This window comes from Rutidosis leptorrhynchoides, chromosome 1 (genome assembly GCF_046630445.1).
Source record: "Rutidosis leptorrhynchoides isolate AG116_Rl617_1_P2 chromosome 1, CSIRO_AGI_Rlap_v1, whole genome shotgun sequence".
NCBI classification, from domain to species: Eukaryota; Viridiplantae; Streptophyta; class Magnoliopsida; order Asterales; family Asteraceae; genus Rutidosis; species Rutidosis leptorrhynchoides.
Window position 1 is genome coordinate 495690560 of NC_092333.1, and position 18601 is coordinate 495709160.

Sequence of the window (18601 nt, forward strand, 5' to 3'; positions counted from 1 at the left end):
GAAGTTTTATTTATATAAGAGGATAAAAGAACCACAACATTATATGTTACTCACTCCGTTTAAATTCTAGACTCTAGTATTTCTTTGTGAATGTTCTAAATTAATTGTCCACTTTCATAAATGAAAAAATGATGTAATAAAATTCTTTTATAACACTGCTTTATAGATGTAAGACAAAAAAAAATGAGTAAAAAGTACTCCGTATAAGGTAAGACTGAAAATTTAACAAAAAAAATACATGTATCAATTACTTTTTCTTAAATTTTGTGGTTTTTGTCTTGTAACAAAATTTAAACTTTTAGTCAAGTTTATACAATCAATTAGAACATTAATTATGAGTTAAATATACAACTTATGATTGATATTTAAAACTTTTAATTGAAGTAAAATATTTTTAAGACTTCAGAATTTAACTTTTAACTATGAGATTAAATTAAATATAAGTAGGATAACGTACAAAGTGATATGAATGCATCATTTACTTGTACAATCTGTTTTTAAAGATGTACCACATTTTTGGAAGTGAGATGACAAACTAGAAGTCAATTTTTTTTTGGCAAAAAACAAAAATAATATAAATAGGAGAATGTCATCAAAAAGATGACAATTATAAGATTACAAAGTAGTGCACAAGAGGAGCTCTTGACAACATTACAAACTCAAAAACATTGAACATTTTAACGTGCAAAATCTAAAACTAACTTAAACTAATTAATGACTCTAACAAAAACTACCCATTAAGCCAACTAAATTAGACGATCACCCATACATTATGACTATTGAGCCCTACCAACACTAAATCACATCATTAAACCAACCCAATCAACTCCATACCTTCTTCAACTGTAAAAGATCTATTCTTTAAAATGTATGAGATTTTGCGCTCCAAGTAGCCAACCTATTCCAAACCATTAGCATGAAGTTGCTCATCGGAACCAACTTCACAGATAGATTAGAAGACGCTTCAACATAATATACTATTAATCATACAACTACTCCTTCCATAATAGCTACTTTTAACAACCAAGTTTTAAGCTTTTCGTAAACCACAACAAGACTTGTAGAACCCATTTAAATATTCCATCAACCACATCCGATTAAAACTCAATTCTGAATATTGAAACTTAGTCAATCGATTCACCATCCATTTGTATCAATAACCAATATTAAAGTTTACTTCGCTTACTTTCGTATCTTGAATAACCACATACTACACTTGAAAAATATATACCATTCGACCAACCATTTGACCTCTTTCGTTGCAGCCGAGGCCCCTCATATTCTATGAGGCAAACCTCATTATTTCTTTTTATTAGGAGGGGTTGGTGGTTCTCCGTACGCTCTCATCCCACTCATGAACTCGTCATAACTCTTTATCTCGACGTCATGTTTACTTGGATTGACTAATTTTCCGACCGCTTTTGGTATTGGTTTTGGATTTGTTTTTGTTTGTAGCGTTATATCATCAGTGAACCCATCAAGACCATCATCTTCGGTGTCTAAATGATCCGAATAGCCGAAAGCCTCCTTATTGAGATTTCCACCTTTGTTCTTTAGATTAATTTTTCTAGTATTCTTTAAGTTAATACTAATGCAATTCTGGCCATTCAAAACCACTTCTTTTGCTTCCAGATCTTTGACTTTTTAGAAGTCAATGAATTAAAGATGTACTCCTTTTTTTTTGGCGAAAAATAACAGTATATTAAAAAGAGATCTAGATATTAAAAATATTAAAAAGAGATCAACAAAATGATGATCTAGATATTTGAGTACGGTACAATAACAAATGAATTGGCAAAACATTACACTGCCATTGAAAAATTAAACTACACGCCTAAACAATGACTAAGCGTCCTTAAACAAAACTTTTGAGTTGAAATCCCGCATATATGCTTGATGCCTGTTTGCCGTCAAAAAAAAAAATATGCTTGATGCCTCTAACATAACTTGAAAGTCAAAGCCTAAAGGAAGACTTCCATATTTATTTTTCATTTACTTCCTCATTTACTTCCTTCAGATCCATTTATAGCCGTTTTCCCCTTCCTTTCTTCTGATCCATCTGATTTACTCTTTCTTTCGTTCTCTCTCTTTTCTCCTCCCTTCATCCCCTTCCTTTCTTCCCCAAATTACTTCACATGCAATTTGTATGATTTCGTCTAAAAAAATGTACACATGAATTTTTTTTTTCACTGGTAGATCCTTCACCTCCCCCTTCTCCCCGCTTATACGACTTTTACACTTTGGTAACTTTTTTCTGGTCACTACTAAAAATATTGATGCTTGTTTTTCTGGTGAACTCGCTGGTCACTTTTTTCTGGTTATCCCAATCTCAAATAATCAACTTGTTTACGCTGGATCTCAATTCTCAAATATAGTAGATCTCAAAAGCTTACGAGAACATTCACTGGTTATTCTTTCTATTTCTATCAAACCCTAACCTGATCTTTAACGGTTATTTTCGCCAAATCGTACACCAAAAATATACAATTAAGCCACCGATTAAACTTGATTCGAAGGTTAGTTCATCTGATTTCATAAATTTGCCACCGATTAAAGATGATGTTGCCGCTCTCTTCAGTTGTGATTGTTTAATTTCACTAATTGCATCAGGTTTGCAGCGATATCACTAATTTGTACTCTTACTTTTTCTATGATTCAGGTCAACTTCTTTTTTTTGCCCTTTTTAATCAGCATTATTTATTTTATTGAATTATTAAAATTAAAATTATTGTTATTTTATTAGCTTTAATCATATCATATGCTTGAATTTATGTGATAAACGATTTCAGTTGGTACGTGTTTATATATTGTTGTTGCTCATAGGATTTAGTGTTATGCATTTTATGTGACCGTATATTTTCTTGTGTATTAAATTGAAGAAATAATTGCTTAATTTGTTCTAAATTTTGTCGATGCTAGGTTTTTGATGCCAGTGACTTCAAATTTAGAAATGAAATTAACTGATTAATTGCATTGCAGTTACGGTGTTGATGGTAAGTTTTGACCATTAGTTTTCAGTTGGTGGTAAAACAATCAAATCATCTATTATTGGGTCTTATAATTGTAGATTTACCAGGGTTGGATGCTGATTTGGGACAAGGGAAACAGAAGCGAGTGAATGGTACTGTGAATTACTTAACCGTACTCTCATTATTATATAGCTAAGGTCGTTGGAGACGAAATCTCTAAATGCGTGTTTTTTCACGTGATATCGTCCAAAACGGATTTCAACTTTTGTTTATCAAAAGCAGTTCTGAAAGAATATGATGAGCTGATGAGATTGGTAAGCGAGTCGTTCCCCGTTTTACCTTGTCAGATCAGTTTGTTGATAAAGAAGCGATTCTTGCGTTAATGGAAAAAGAGACGGAAGACCAGATGCCTTCCGAATATTTTTATGTCGATATGTACCTGATTGAATATTTGCTAAACTGAAAGAGTTTACCAAGAAAGACGACAATTTTTTTTGTGATCGACTCGGTGGCTGAAAATCTAGTGACCGGAATGATATCGGTTCTTTTTGGGAGAAGCTCGGCGGTGTGTGAAGGAATATAGGAAGCCCTGTAAAACTGTAAGCGTAAACTAACAAGGAGATTAGATTGTTTAATTCGGTCCATAATGTTACACAACATACATCGGAGATCGTCGACCATGCAAACATCTCGTTGGAAAGATTGTCGTATTGGGAGAATATTATAAATTCATGGTCTACTCACACATGCAAGCTTATGACGGGATAATCTCCAACTTTGAGAAATTTAGATCAGATCTTCGGTAACTGAGATTTGATAAGGGTTTGTTTTATCATGAATACGATCTGATTACTAAAAAGAAGTTTTCGGGCCGGCCGCAACTATCAGCGAGCATAATGAAATCATTACTTAGAGAAACGATTTCATGCTGCCGACACAAACTATCATCGAACACATCATCACCTAATTCTTTATACTCGTGTTAACATCATGAAATCTTTTCTCAGTTAACAATTTCATTATGCACGATGATAGTTGCGGCCGACCAGAAAACTTCTTATTGGTAACCAGATCATATTCTTGATTTGAATGCAAACCCTTATCAAATCTCAACTGTTGAAGTCTGATCAAAATCTCGAACTTGGAGAGTTGGAGATCATCCTGTCATAAGTCTGCATACGTGAGGAGTTCATGTATTCATTGTATTCTCCTAATACGATAATCTTTTCTAATTAGATTCTTTCATAGTCGACTATCTCCGATATATGTGGTATGGTCTTCTGGATTGAATCAAATAATTATATCTTTTTTTTAGTTCACTCTTACGCTCATACAAAGCTTCCTCTATTCCTTTACACATGTCGGGATTCTCCCAAAAACAACCGATAACATCCCTTTCACTTGATTTTCAGCCACCGTGTCGATCCCAATAAATCTGTTGTCCTTTTTGGCCTAACTCTACCAGTTTAGCAGATTTTCAATCTAGATAAATCATTGACATAATATTATCCGGAAGGCATCGGGTCTTTTGTCTTCTTCTCCATTAACGCAAGAATTGTTTTTCAATTAACACACTGATTTGACAGGATAAAAACTGGAATGGTTCGCTTACCAAGCTCATCAGCTTAACATATTCTTTCCTCACTGCTCTCGATAAACAAGAGCTGAAATCCATTTTGAACGATATCACGTGCAGAAACACGCATTTAGACTTGCATCTCAACTACCTAAGGTGTATAACCTAACGTTAAAAAGAGATATAACGGGTGATACATTTTACAAAATTTAACATCAACATTGTTTTGGTTGTATTATAAGTTAGAAATAAAAATTGTTGTAGCAAAGTACATCATATACTTTTGTCCAAGGTAGTAAATCATGAATAGGTCAAATGGGTCTGAAATGGTGTTCCAACATAAACACCATTTTCATTATACTACTACCAAATGGCCTGAGTCAATTGTAGCAAGCTGCATCATATTCATATACCTTTTTCAAAGGTAGCAAATCATAAATAAGTGATATTGGGTTTTTAACTTCAGGTCATATAACTAAGGTCGTTGGCGACGAAACCTCTAAATGCGTGTTTGTGAGTGTGTACGCGATATCGTCCAAAACGAATTTCAGTTTATCGAAAGCAGTTCTGAAGAATATATGATGAGTTTGGTAAACGAGTCGTTTCCCGTTTTGTGATAGAAAACTGATTCTTGCATTAAAAGAGTTTTTGTTTAATCTTTAAACCCTAGGAGATTTGATAAAAGATTTGTTTGTGTTTAAATAAGGAAACAAAGTATATACATATATACATATACGATCTATATATATATATATATATATATATATATATTGATGTGTGAAATCTAGTATATAAATTATCTCTGGAAATATGCCTGGTTAAAGATTACTACACACTTACGGGCAGTGCACCCGATCGTGTAATAGTATAAAAATGGTAATTCCAAGTATCGTTCCAAGGACAGTATTAACGTGAGAATTAAGTTTGAAACTAATAAAAGTAAACTAAGTTAAACTATGAAAATTGAAATTACGAGATAGTTTGTTTTGCGGCTATTTAACGATTAGCCAAATCAAGATAGCTTTAAAAGTAAAAGATAATATTTTTGGATTTTTAAGTTTAGATAAAAGAAATACAGACTCAACGGGAAAATAAAGATATTGGAATTCAATGGATAGAAGAATGTTCGCCTAGATCTCCTATTCGCAGTGTTGGATGATTTGTTATTAAGCACTAGTTCTATTAATCAATGCACGCAATTACAGAGTCGGTTTACCCAGAGTTCTCTTTTAGCAAACACGTCAAACTAGGATTTATTGGCTTAGGGTTCCCTTTCACCAAAAACCATCTTTCGTTTGTGACTTAGTAACTAGTTAATTATAAGATTAAGATTCAATTGGTTACGCGTTCGCTCCACACAATTCACCCCTATTTTGTTCAATTACGTTACTCGGTTTACCCCCTTGGTCCAGTAAGCACCCAATCGGTTAAGACAAATCAATTGGAAATTAGATCATTAAATTGAAACAGGGTTCCCTTTGTTCAAACAAGATTCACTAATCAACCTAGTAACAATAATTAACACCCACAAGAATGGTTCTTAATCAAAACTCATAATTATTATGCATCAATTAATAAAACATCAAAGTAACATCCAAACACTTGCAAATATTCAATCTAGACAAACATTAAGAGTTTAGCCTACAATCATGGCTAAAACCAAAATAACAATCAAAGAAATAGAGAAATTCATTGTTGATAACAAAGAGATAAAACTAATCAAAGATTGAATCCTGAAAGATACACGAATCAAGACTTGTTTTCGGAATGATTGGTACCTTAGAATGACCTTGAAGATCTCCAAAAATCACCTAAGTTCGTCAAAAAGTGGCTGGAATTCGTCAAGATACGATAATGATACATTAGGGTATTTTTCGGGCTTAAATATGAGAAAATCCTGAACCCGGGCTGAAAGTCGCGCGGCGCGCCAGATACCCCGCGCGGCGCGCCGTTTCACTGTGATCTGAGCCTTGGTTTTTGAATATGCTCGACTTGTTTTTCCAGTTAATTGGCGCGGCGCGCCACCATTTGGAGCGGCGCTCCATGCTGAAAATGCTGAAACTAGCTGAAAAACTCAATATTAACACCAAAACTCGAATCGAATCAAACCTTTTCACTCGTTAACATCGAAAAACATCCAAAACCATCAAATAACCTCAAATTTAACCTCCTTGGACTTGGAAATCAAACTTTCACAACTTTAACCAAAATAACTCCAAATCGTATCCAAAAGGACCAAAATGTACCCGATATCGCTAAGGAAAACGCATACGAAATATGCGATATCAAACATCCCCACACTAGAGTTTTGCTTGTCCTCAAGCAATGAAACTCGATAATAATCTTCTACAATAAAATAATGTCTTCAAAAATATATGTAGAACCAAACGAACAAGAAACCAAACAAGCAACTAGCGTGGGCACGATTTGGAGTAAATAACAACCATGGTTCCCACTTGCATTCCCCCTTGAAACTTCCCAAACCGCAAACAATATGTAACGGATAAAGAAACCAAAAATAATCTCGATTACGTACCATAATGATGAAGTAGAGAATCTCGAGTCATAATATAAGTCTTCAATAGCATCGGGAATCAAGTGGGAACCGAGCACCAAAGATAAAACAATCGAACACGTGTGCCAAGAGAACGTACGGGCTACCCCGCAATTGGTCAAGCCAAGCCTCCCACAGTACCTAACATCGCGAGATGTCGGTAGAAAATAATGTGCTTAGGAGGATACACATTACGTCCAGATATCATCGATGGTTATGAGGTAACCGTCTAATCCGTTAAGTCAACCATAAAGATTGAGGGTCATCAGACTTAAAAGCTGATATATTACCTTTCCGGAGGTTATCCACTGGGAATCTGATCAATCACTGACATTTTGTGTATCATGGTGCGCTTCCCATTTGGCTAGCAAATCTCCCTCATTGAGATAAGCTTTGACTACCAGTTTCCCTGTTTGATGTTGAGGCCTGGTAGATTTCCAGTCGATTTTAGCAATGACTTTTCAAGACTTTTCGTCACCCTACAACTGGTCTGGACTACAACTTCTGAAATAAATCAGCAAGTGTGTCGTTCGGGAGACTTGACTCCCTTTAGGATGGAGTGGATTCATCCTGTATGGTTATAAAAGGTGGTCGAGCGCATACATTGTCCTTGTTAGGAGAAACAATGAAGACCGCCCTATAAAGTTTTCGATCTAGCGTATGGCCCGGCTTTGACCACACGATCCAATCACCGTTCATACGGTTGACACCCGTTTTTGTACAAGTGACCTACGTATGAACTGAATGTTCATGTAGGATTTCACATTCAAAATAATGAACGTGTTTTGAAAGTTCACGACTCTCCTCTAACAGTACCTCATCGTGAAATGATGGGTAATGAAATGGCACGCTTAAGAGGTATACGAACCAAGTAGAACGGTCGGAAGACTTTACTTCCTTAATGAGTGGATCTGAGTCACTCGGAAGTGCCAATCTATTTCAATTGACACCGGGTTTGAAGCACTTTCGGAAGACTTTACTTCCGGTAAATCCCGAAAACCTTCGGGTGCCATAGCTTTTGGCTATGGGTTGTGTTGTCTAAGCAAACACAAGCACGTAGCTATTGCTCCTAAAAAGGACAACACTGGTGAAACTCAAGGCTCCTCTTCCCACAGTATCACATCATTAAATGATGCAATAATAAAATGATATAGTTTCGGAAGTATGCTAAACCAAGTAACCAAAAGTTTTTGATCTGGCACGTGATTCGGTCACAATCACGCTATGCAATCGCCGCTCTCTCACGGTTTACACCCGTTTTGGTACAAGTGACCTACTATTTAGTTCTTTGAACTAGTAGGATTTCATGTTCAATGGTAATGAACATGTGGAACAACTTTGGCTTCTTTAAACATCATGAAATAAATACCAAGCCAACTCTTAAACAAGGGTTTTGGTCGAATTTTTAACTATTTTTCTATATATTTTTTTTTCTCTTTTTCACTAACTAATTTTTTCATTTTTTTTATTTTCCCCTAAATTTTTCAATTTTTTTTTTACGACCAAAACCCCGTGAAACGCCAAGTCTTTTAGATATCAAAATCAAAATAATGATGATTCTATTAATAACCAACCCGAGAGATTTTACATCCCCCACCCCACACTTGAGATCAAGTAATGTCCCCATTACTTGAGATCAAAAATGGATTAAAATCAAAAGGGTAAGAAAAATAAAAACTTATCGAGCTTAACCACAAATCGTGGAATGACAGTGACAGATGGCGCTGAACTGACTGCCAGCATAAGAACATCGTCCATTCCCGATTCTCACACCAATATCATCACTCAAGTAGTTTTGCTGAACTTAATGCCAGACTTGAAAAAACCGTTTCACCAACACACCTAAGAAAAAGCAAAACACACCAAATACATAAAGGGAACAAGGTGGTACCACCCGGTACCGAAGCGCCTTGCCCCTAATAAGGTCTCATAGTACATCATACGAAAAATAAAAATATCAAGTACAACCAAATCGAAACGGAAATAGTCTAAAACAAATACAACAATAATACGTGCAACACATCAATTGCTTCCCGGCCAAAAATCTCTCAACGGGTCCCAAGTCACGCCATAAGTATCTTGGCACGCTTGATACGGGTCATAAGATGGATCCGGTCTCGGAGGCGTCACGGCTGTGTAGTCCGGAATGGTGGTTTGCGTAGGAATGTACGCATCCGGCACACGACGCATCTGCCGTTGGAGCTGCCTCTGATGAATTTCCCACTGATTGTGGGCCCGAATCCCTTGAACATCATACTCTATCCTGCTAACACGTTCGCCCAAATTACCAACCTCTGTCCGAACCTGACCCAAACTCGTGTTAAGCGACCCATAGTTACCCTGGTGCCACGTCATCAACTCCTGATTATGACGGCGCTGCTCGTCATACATACGCTGATTATGCTCAATCTGAGCATTATAAAATGAACGACTATCTTGGAACTCAAGATGCAACCCATCAACACTATTCACCAACCCATTAAAAGTTTCCTCATCGGGAGTCCATACTCCCCGAACATTACCACTAGAACTCCCTGCTTCATACGTGGACCCAGTACCACGTCCTCTACCTTGACCTTGACCTTGCTGACCTTGACCCTGTTGTTGTTGTTGACCCTGTTGTTGTTCTTCCTCACCTACCAAAACCCAACCGTTCGGACCTCGCCTAATAAAATCGGCTTTAGCGAAAAACAAAATATTCGATACCATTGAAAAGGGGATATTTGCTTGAAAGTGTGGTGGTTTTTGAATTGTTCATGTGTTTTTAAGCTAGTGTGGGGTAGTGTTCATATGGGCGGGTCAAATTGTTTTGATTGACTTGTGCTAAATTGTTCCAATTATGATTATGCCATTCTAGTGATGATTAAACATATGATTTTTAATTGTGATGAAGCTTTTTGTTAATGGTTGTTGAAATTGTTAAAAGTTGCTAACATGATGAAGTTTATTGGATTTTTGGAATTTAAAAGAGTGATAAGTAATCATGTTATGTTTTGGTTATGTTGATTGATGAATAAGGTTATGAGTTATTTGTTTTAATGGATAATGTGATTTGGTTGAGAGTGTAGTTTTTGAAAAGTTTTCACAAGAGTTATTTGTTTCATTGTTGTTTTTGAAAGTGAATTAACATGAAGCAAGGATTGATTGTAAAGGTGTTTGGTGCTTAATATGATGACTAACACTAACTTTTGAGTTTTGTGTTTGTTTTCTTACTTGTTTCATGAATGTAGAGAACAAGAGGTAACCAACCACAGCAACCACCGAACAATCCGGAATTGTGGTTGACTCAAGTTGCTAATATGGAGGATCTAGAACAAAGGTTTACCATAAATCTTGCTCGTCCAAGTGAGCAAACTTACTACTTGGATTGGTCGCATCTTCGAAATGAGAATATTCATGCTTATCGACAATTGCGTGGTTACTTATGGGTTACTTATAGTGGTAATGAGTTGAGACCGTATGAGCGATTGTTTGAGATTAACGAAGACGTTTATGAGCAGTTGACTGTTGAGTTCTTTTCGACCGTAAGTTGTCGCCCCCGAGTTGCTCCTCGTGAGTCGGACTTTTTGACATTCAGGCTTGGCGGGGCGGACCGTCGAATGAGTAAGGTTGAGTTGGCTCGGGCATTGGGTTTGTACCCCGAGTTAAATGATGATATCGATTTACAGTACCATTTGTTGGGATGCCGGGTTTTTGGTGAAGGTGCTTTTAGTGAAAGTGAGTATTGGCCAACGGTTATTAATCCGGGGGTTAGAGCTTTTAGCTCTAGTAGGAGCATTCAGTCAAATCTTCGACGTCCGGAGGACCGGATTCTTTTTAAAATGATTGCTACTATGTTCATGGCCCGGAGAAATGCAAACAAAATTAAACGAAAGGATCTTTGGATCCTTCAGCAGATTAAGGCTAGAGAGGCGATAGATGTCCCTTGTATGTTGGGGGCCTGGTTTCAGGAAATTGGTGAGGATAATCGTCCCGAGCGCCCGTTGTTAGGGGGGCATTTAGTGACACGTTTGGCTGAGGCATTTTCGGTGCCATTGCTTCGGCCCCCGAAACAGTACACCTATCAGTTGGCACCGAAAATGCCTCAGCCAAACGTGTCACTAAATGCCCCCCTAACAACGGGCGCTCGGGACGATTATCCTCACCAATTTCCTGAAACCAGGCCCCCAACATACAAGGGACATCTATCGCCTCTCTAGCCTTAATCTGCTGAAGGATCCAAAGATCCTTTCGTTTAATTTTGTTTGCATTTCTCCGGGCCATGAACATAGTAGCAATCATTTTAAAAAGAATCCGGTCCTCCGGACGTCGAAGATTTGACTGAATGCTCCTACTAGAGCTAAAAGCTCTAACCCCCGGATTAATAACCGTTGGCCAATACTCACTTTCACTAAAAGCACCTTCACCAAAAACCCGGCATCCCAACAAATGGTACTGTAAATCGATATCATCATTTAACTCGGGGTACAAACCCAATGCCCGAGCCAACTCAACCTTACTCATTCGACGGTCCGCCCCGCCAAGCCTGAATGTCAAAAAGTCCGACTCACGAGGAGCAACTCGGGGGCGACAACTTACGGTCGAAAAGAACTCAACAGTCAACTGCTCATAAACGTCTTCGTTAATCTCAAACAATCGCTCATACGGTCTCAACTCATTACCACTATAAGTAACCCATAAGTAACCACGCAATTGTCGATAAGCATGAATATTCTCATTTCGAAGATGCGACCAATCCAAGTAGTAAGTTTGCTCAATTGGACGAGCAAGATTTATGGTAAACCTTTGTTCTAGATCCTCCATATTAGCAACTTGAGTCAACCACAATTCCGGATTGTTCGGTGGTTGCTGTGGTTGGTTACCTCTTGTTCTCTACATTCATGAAACAAGTAAGAAAACAAACACAAAACTCAAAAGTTAGTGTTAGTCATCATATTAAGCACCAAACACCTTTACAATCAATCCTTGCTTCATGTTAATTCACTTTCAAAAACAACCACCAATGAAACAAATAACTCTTGTGAAAACTTTTCAAAAACTACACTCTCAACCAAATCACATTATCCATTAAAACAAATAACTCATAACCTTATTCATCAATCAACATAACCAAAACATAACATGATTACTTATCACTCTTTTAAATTCCAAAAATCCAATAAACTTCATCATATTAGCAACTTTTATCAATTTCAACAACCATTAACAAAAAGCTTCATCACAATTAAAAATCATATGTTTAATCATCACTAGAATGGCATAATCATAATTGGAACAATTTAGCACAAGTCAATCAAAACAATTTGACCCGCCCATATGGATACTACCCCACACTAGCTCAAAAACACATGAACAATTCAAAAACCACCACACTTTCAAGCAAATATCCCCTTTTCACTTCCAAAATTCGAACTTTAAACCCTACAAACCCTAGGTTCATGTTAAACTTCCAAAAACACAAAATTCATCTTGAAATCAAAGCATATAAACATTATCTAACAAAACCCATAACTAATTGAATCACATAACCCAAATTAAAGCAACCCCACACTAATTCATCATGATAATTAAGAATTAAACAAGCAATTTACATATAATAAGATGAAATTAGTAAGGAAGGAAACAAATTCGGACCTTTTTGGGTGCCATTCTTGAAAGATTGAGGTTAATTGAAACAATAGATCAAACTTTTAAGATTTAGGGTTTTGAAGATCAAAGGATTTGTAAGAGTAAAAGATGTAGATGAAAGAAAATAATTGAAGTAAAAAGGCATAAAAGACAGCTGGTACCCGATTTAAAGTTATGTGGTTGTGAAAATTCGGGTTGACTTTAATTAAAAACCCAAAAACCGCTGGCCGACAGATAAATGGCGCGGCGCTCCAATATCTCGCGCGGCGCGCAGGTTTATCGCGCGGCGCGCCGAAAGCTTGCGCGGCGCTCCGAATAACTACAAAACGATGTCGAGCCTTTTCCTAAATCTGGTACATCAGGTACCCAACATTGGCGCGGCGCGCCCTTAACTGGAGCGGCGCTCCACCTACTGAAACATCTAAAATTCGCATTTTTAAGCCTCTAAACCCAATTTTCGCACCATAAAACCACCAAACTAACCCCAATAAAAATTCAAGCATGATCATATTGCACATATTATCAGACAAGTACAAAAATATACAAACTCTACAACAACGTGAACCTTATTTAACGAGTCGTTCACGCGACTCGTCCCCAACTTCAAGTGACGTTGGGATCGGGTTCAACGTGAACCTCATCATTAATCTCTAACGGACCATCAAAATACTTCTTCACACGATGTCCGTTAACCTTAAAGGTGATACCATTAGCATTTTTTAACTCGATCGTACCGTATGGGTACACCTTAACAACCTCAAATGGTCCCGTCCACCGGGATTTGAGTTTTCCCGGTAAAAGCTTTAATCTAGAGTTAAACAAAAGCACTCGGTCGCCTTCGTTAAACTCCTTTGGACCCTTTAACTTCCTATCATGCCATTGCTTGGTCTTTTCTTTATAAATCAATGAATTCTCGTACGCATCAAGGCGTAATTCACCAAGCTCATTCAATTGCCCCGCCCTTAGGCGTCCGGCTTCCTTCAAATCTAAATTGCACTTTTTAAGTGCCCACATAGCCTTGTGCTCAATCTCCAACGGGAGATGGCACGCTTTCCCATAAACCAACCGATAAGGAGTGGTACCAATTGGCGTTTTGAAGGCGGTTCTAAACGCCCACAAAGCTTCATCGAGCTTAATTGCCCACTCCTTCGGATTCGAACCCACAGTTTTCTCAAGAATACTTTTAAGAGCTCGATTTGTATTCTCAACTTGTCCGCTCGTTTGGGGATGGTATGAAGTAGAAACTTTATGGAGAACTCCATATCGCTTCAATACCTTCTCCATTTGGGCGTTACAAAAATGAGTATCCCTATCACTAATTAAAGCTTTAGGAGTTCCAAATCGAGAGAATAAACGCTTAAGAAACGAAATCACAACTCGTACATCATTTGTGGGTAAAGCTTGCGCTTCGGCCCATTTAGACACGTAGTCAATGGCAACGAGTATGTAACTATAATTCTGAGATTTCGGAAATGGCCCCATAAAGTCAATTCCCCAAACGTCAAATACTTCGCAAACTTGGATGCTTTGTTGAGGCATCTCATCCCGTTTGGTGACTTTACCGGCCCTTTGGCACGAATCACATGACTTACAAACCAGGTGGGCATCTTTGAAGATTGTCGGCCAATAAAAGCCGGCATCATAGACTTTACGCCCCGTAATTTGGGGTCCAAAATGCCCACCGGTAGGCCCACTATGGCACTCGGTTAAAATACGCATACACTCATCACCGGAAACACACCGGCGGATAACCCCATCGGGACAACAACGGAAAAGATAGGGATCCTCCCAGAAATAGTACTTAAGGTCACTGAAGAATTTCTTCCTCTTTTGATGTGACCACCCTTTCTCCAAGAATCTCCCAACTAGATAATTAGCAATGTCCACGTACCACGGCTCATCAACCTTATCCATCTTCATGAGATATTCTTCGGGAAAATCATCATGAATGGTAGTCTCATCGAGAACCTCACGGGAGGGGTTCTCAAGACGTGAAAGGTGATCGGCCGCCAAGTTTTCAGCACCCTTTTTATCCCGGATCTCAACATCAAATTCTTGCAAAAGCAAGATCCATCTAAGAAGTCGGGGTTTTGCATCTGGTTTAGCAAAAAGGTACTTTAGAGCAGAATGGTCCGTAAAAACAATAGTCTTAGATAAGACTAAGTAGGACCGGAACTTATCGAACGAGAAGACCACCGCAAGGAGCTCTTTTTCAGTGGTAGTATAATTTAATTGCGCTCCTTGCAAGGTCTTGCTTGCATAGTAGATGGGTCGGAAATGCTTCTCGACCCTTTGACCCAAAACTGAGCCAACAGCGAAATCAGATGCATCGCACATAAGCTCGAACGGAAGGGACCAATTCGGAGCAATTATGATTGGCGCATTGATGAGTTTCTCCTTCAAAAGCTCGAATGCCTTTTGGCACTCGTCGGAGAAGTTCCACGGGGTGTCCTTTTCAAGGAGTTTATTCATCGGGTTGGCAATCTTAGAAAAATCTTTAATGAATCGCCGGTAAAAACCGGCGTGCCCGAGAAAACTCCTAACACCCTTAACATCGGTAGGGGGTGGAAGGTTCTTAATAGCGGTAACCTTTGCGGGATCCACCTCTATACCGTTTTTAGAAATCTTGTGCCCGAGAACGATGCCCCCTTGAACCATGAAATGGCACTTCTCCCAGTTGAGCACAAGATTAGATTTTTCGCACCTGACCAACATCCGTTCTAAATTAAGAAGGCATGAATCGAAAGTGTCACCGAAGACCGAGAAGTCATCCATGAACACCTCCATGCAATCTTCTATCATGTCATGAAATATGGCCATCATGCACCTTTGAAAAGTGGCCGGAGCATTGCAAAGGCCAAAGGGCATGCGTCGATAAGAGAACGTGCCATACGGGCACGTGAAAGTAGTCTTCTCTTGGTCCTCGGGCGAGATAGGAATTTGAAAATAGCCCGAGAAACCATCGAGAAAGCAATAGAAACTGTTTCCCGCCAACCTCTCTAGCATTTGATCCATGAAAGGTAGCGGGAAGTGGTCTTTACGTGTGGCGTCGTTCAACTTACGGTAGTCGATACAAACACGCCACCCCGTGACAGTCCGGGTGGAAATTAACTCATTTTTATCATTGGTGGTAACAGTCATACCACCTTTCTTAGGTACACAGTGTACCGGGCTAATCCACGGACTATCAGAAATCGGGTAAATCAGACCTGCATCAAGGAGCTTTATGATCTCTTTCTTCACGACATCTTGCATATGCGGGTTCAACCTCCTTTGACGTTGCACCACAGGTTTGGAGTTATCCTCCATTAGGATTTTGTGGGTGCAATAGGAGGGACTAATACCCTTAATGTCGTGAATCTTCCATGCAATGGCCGGTTTATGGGCCTTTAGCATGGTTACAAGCTCAGTTTTCTGACCTGCTGAAAGAGAAGAAGAAATAATTACCGGAAGCTTAGATTCCTCATGCAAGTAAGCGTATTCCAAATGATCTGGAAGTGGCTTCAATTCAGGCTCGGGAGGTTCTTCAATTGAAGACTTGCTCCGGTAATCTGAATCACGTTCGAGTTCTTTGAACTCCTCTTCAGTCGGCTCATAGCCGTTTTCCATCAAGGTGGTTAAAATATCCACCTCCTCAACCTGCACATCCTCATTAATCTCAACCAATGAGCATTCTCCTGAACCCTGTAACTCTGGGAATTCCTGCAAAAACTCAGACTGGACATTCACAGTGTTAAGAAAATAACATGTATCATCAGTGTAGCCAGGGTATTTCAAAGCATGGTCGATTGAGAATGTTGCGCTCAAATCGTCTATCCTAAGGGTCAACTTTTGGCCATACACATCAATCATACACCTAGCAGTATTTAAGAAGGGCCGACCCAAAATAAGTGGAATCCTTTCATCCACTTCCATATCCAAAACCACGAAATCCGCCGGAAAAACTAACGACCCGGTCTTAACTAGCATATTCTCTATGATTCCACGAGGGAATTTAATAGAGCTGTCAGCTAGCTGAACAGCCATGCGCGTGGGTTTTAACTCCCCGGGGTCTAGCTTTAAGTAAATAGAATAAGACATTAAATTAATGCTAGCCCCCAAATCCGCCAAAGCCCTCATACAGTCTAGATTACCAAGTAAACAAGGAATGGTAAAACTTCCAGGATCCTCAAGCTTCTCGGGAAGCTTGTTAGCAACAACCGCTGAGCATGCGGCATTCAACCTTACTGAAGACACGTTCTCCAGCTTCTGCCTGTTAGTCACCAAATTTTTAAGAAACCTCGCATACTTAGGCATACCTGCAATAACATCAATAAAAGGCATATTTATGTTAACTTTTTTAATCAAGTCCATGAACTTGGACTTTTCGGCCTCTAGCTTCTCCAAACGCTGTTTCCTCGGGAATGGGAGCGGTGGTTGATACTCTCTAACTACCGGTTTAGCAGCAACAGTAACCGGTTCCTTAACAACTTTTTCAGCCACCTGTTCCGGCTCCTTTTCCTTTTCCGATTCACTTTCAACAACCGGCTCACTATCATTAACTAACGGGACCCTCAAATCATACTCGTCGGGCTTCCTCGGTGGATCATATGCTAAACCACTTCGGGTGGTGATAGCATTAACATGCCCGTTTTTCGGGTTAGTATCCGTCTTGCTCGGTAACTCCCCCGGTTTTCTCTCACTATTCTTATTAGCAAGTTGACCAATCTGTTGTTCTAGATTATGAATAGCTGCTTGTTGATTCCGAAACATTTGGTCATTCTTTTCATTGTTCTGAGTAACGGTAGTAACAAGTTGAGTCTGAGAAATCACTAACTTCTCGATCATAGCCTCAAGGTTGGACTTTTTCTCTTCGGCCTGTGGTTTCTGAAAATAACCGGGAGCTTGCTGCTGAAAACCTCCACTAGAACCCGGTTGGAACCTCGAACCCTGATTACCTTGCGGATTATAAGGATTATTGAAATTCCTATTAAACTGAGCACGTCCCTGAAACTGATTGTTATTCTGCTGACTAATATAGTTGATATCTTCTTTCTGATTCATAGTCAAACCCGCATCACAATCTTTGCCCAGATGCAAACCTCCACAGTATTCACAACCAACCTTCATACCATGAATATCCTTGTTCATCTTCTCCAAATTCCTACCAAACGAATCCAACTTAGCACTGAAAGACCCAAAATCATCATAAGCACCTGTACCTGTAGTCTCTGTTCTCTTAACTGAAGCTGAAGGGTAAGATTCATGATCCTGATGCCACTCATGAGAATAAGCAGCTTGCTTTTCAATGATCGCTAACGCCTCTTCTTCAGTCTTATCCATTAACGTACCACCTGCAGCTTGATCAATACTCTGACGCGTAGGAATATCACAACCTTTGTAGAAAATCTGAACCTTCTGTAAATCATTCAACCCGTGTTGCGGACACGAGCGTAACAAAGTAGCAAAACGGTCCCAAGCATCAAACAATGTCTCACTGCTCTTTTGTCTAAATTGAGAAATATCTGCTTGAAGTCGAGCAGCTCGAGATGCAGGGAAAAACTTTGACAAAAACTTATCTTCCAAAGTCTCCCAAGATGTAATAGTACCCTCTGGTTGCTTATCTAACCATCTCTTAGCTTCTCCCTTAAGAGTCCAAGGGAAAAGTCTTGTCTTAATTGAAGTGTCGGCAACCTCATGTAGCTTAAACAAGTTACAAACATCATTAAAATTACGAAGATGCTCGTTAGCATCCTCGGTATCTTTGCCATAGAATCGGCAATCAGAAGAAATCAAATTCAGGATCGGCCCTGTAATTTGAAAAGGCTGAGTAATATTCGGCTGAGTAATCGAATTGCCTTGGCCTCCTCGGGTGGCCTTCAACTTTTCTGCCAT

The 18601-nt window shown here is 38.9% G+C and overlaps 1 long non-coding RNA gene across 4 annotated transcripts in view; it reads left to right on the top strand.

Moving 5' to 3' along the window:
• The first annotated feature begins 2058 nt into the window (after window positions 1-2058).
• The window catches only part of LOC139875625 (uncharacterized), a 28352-nt gene continuing 11809 nt past the window's right edge, over window positions 2059-18601 (top strand). The window contains exons 1-5 of one of the 4 annotated variants that reach the window (XR_011767929.1): window positions 2059-2516; window positions 2611-2659; window positions 2920-2993; window positions 3068-3121; window positions 5012-5276. This is a non-coding gene — a long non-coding RNA (uncharacterized lncRNA). Of the gene's footprint in view, window positions 2660-2919; window positions 2994-3067; window positions 3122-5011; window positions 5277-18601 lie in introns of those variants that run through there. The other 3 variants (XR_011767930.1, XR_011767932.1, XR_011767931.1) reach the window with 3 other exon arrangements.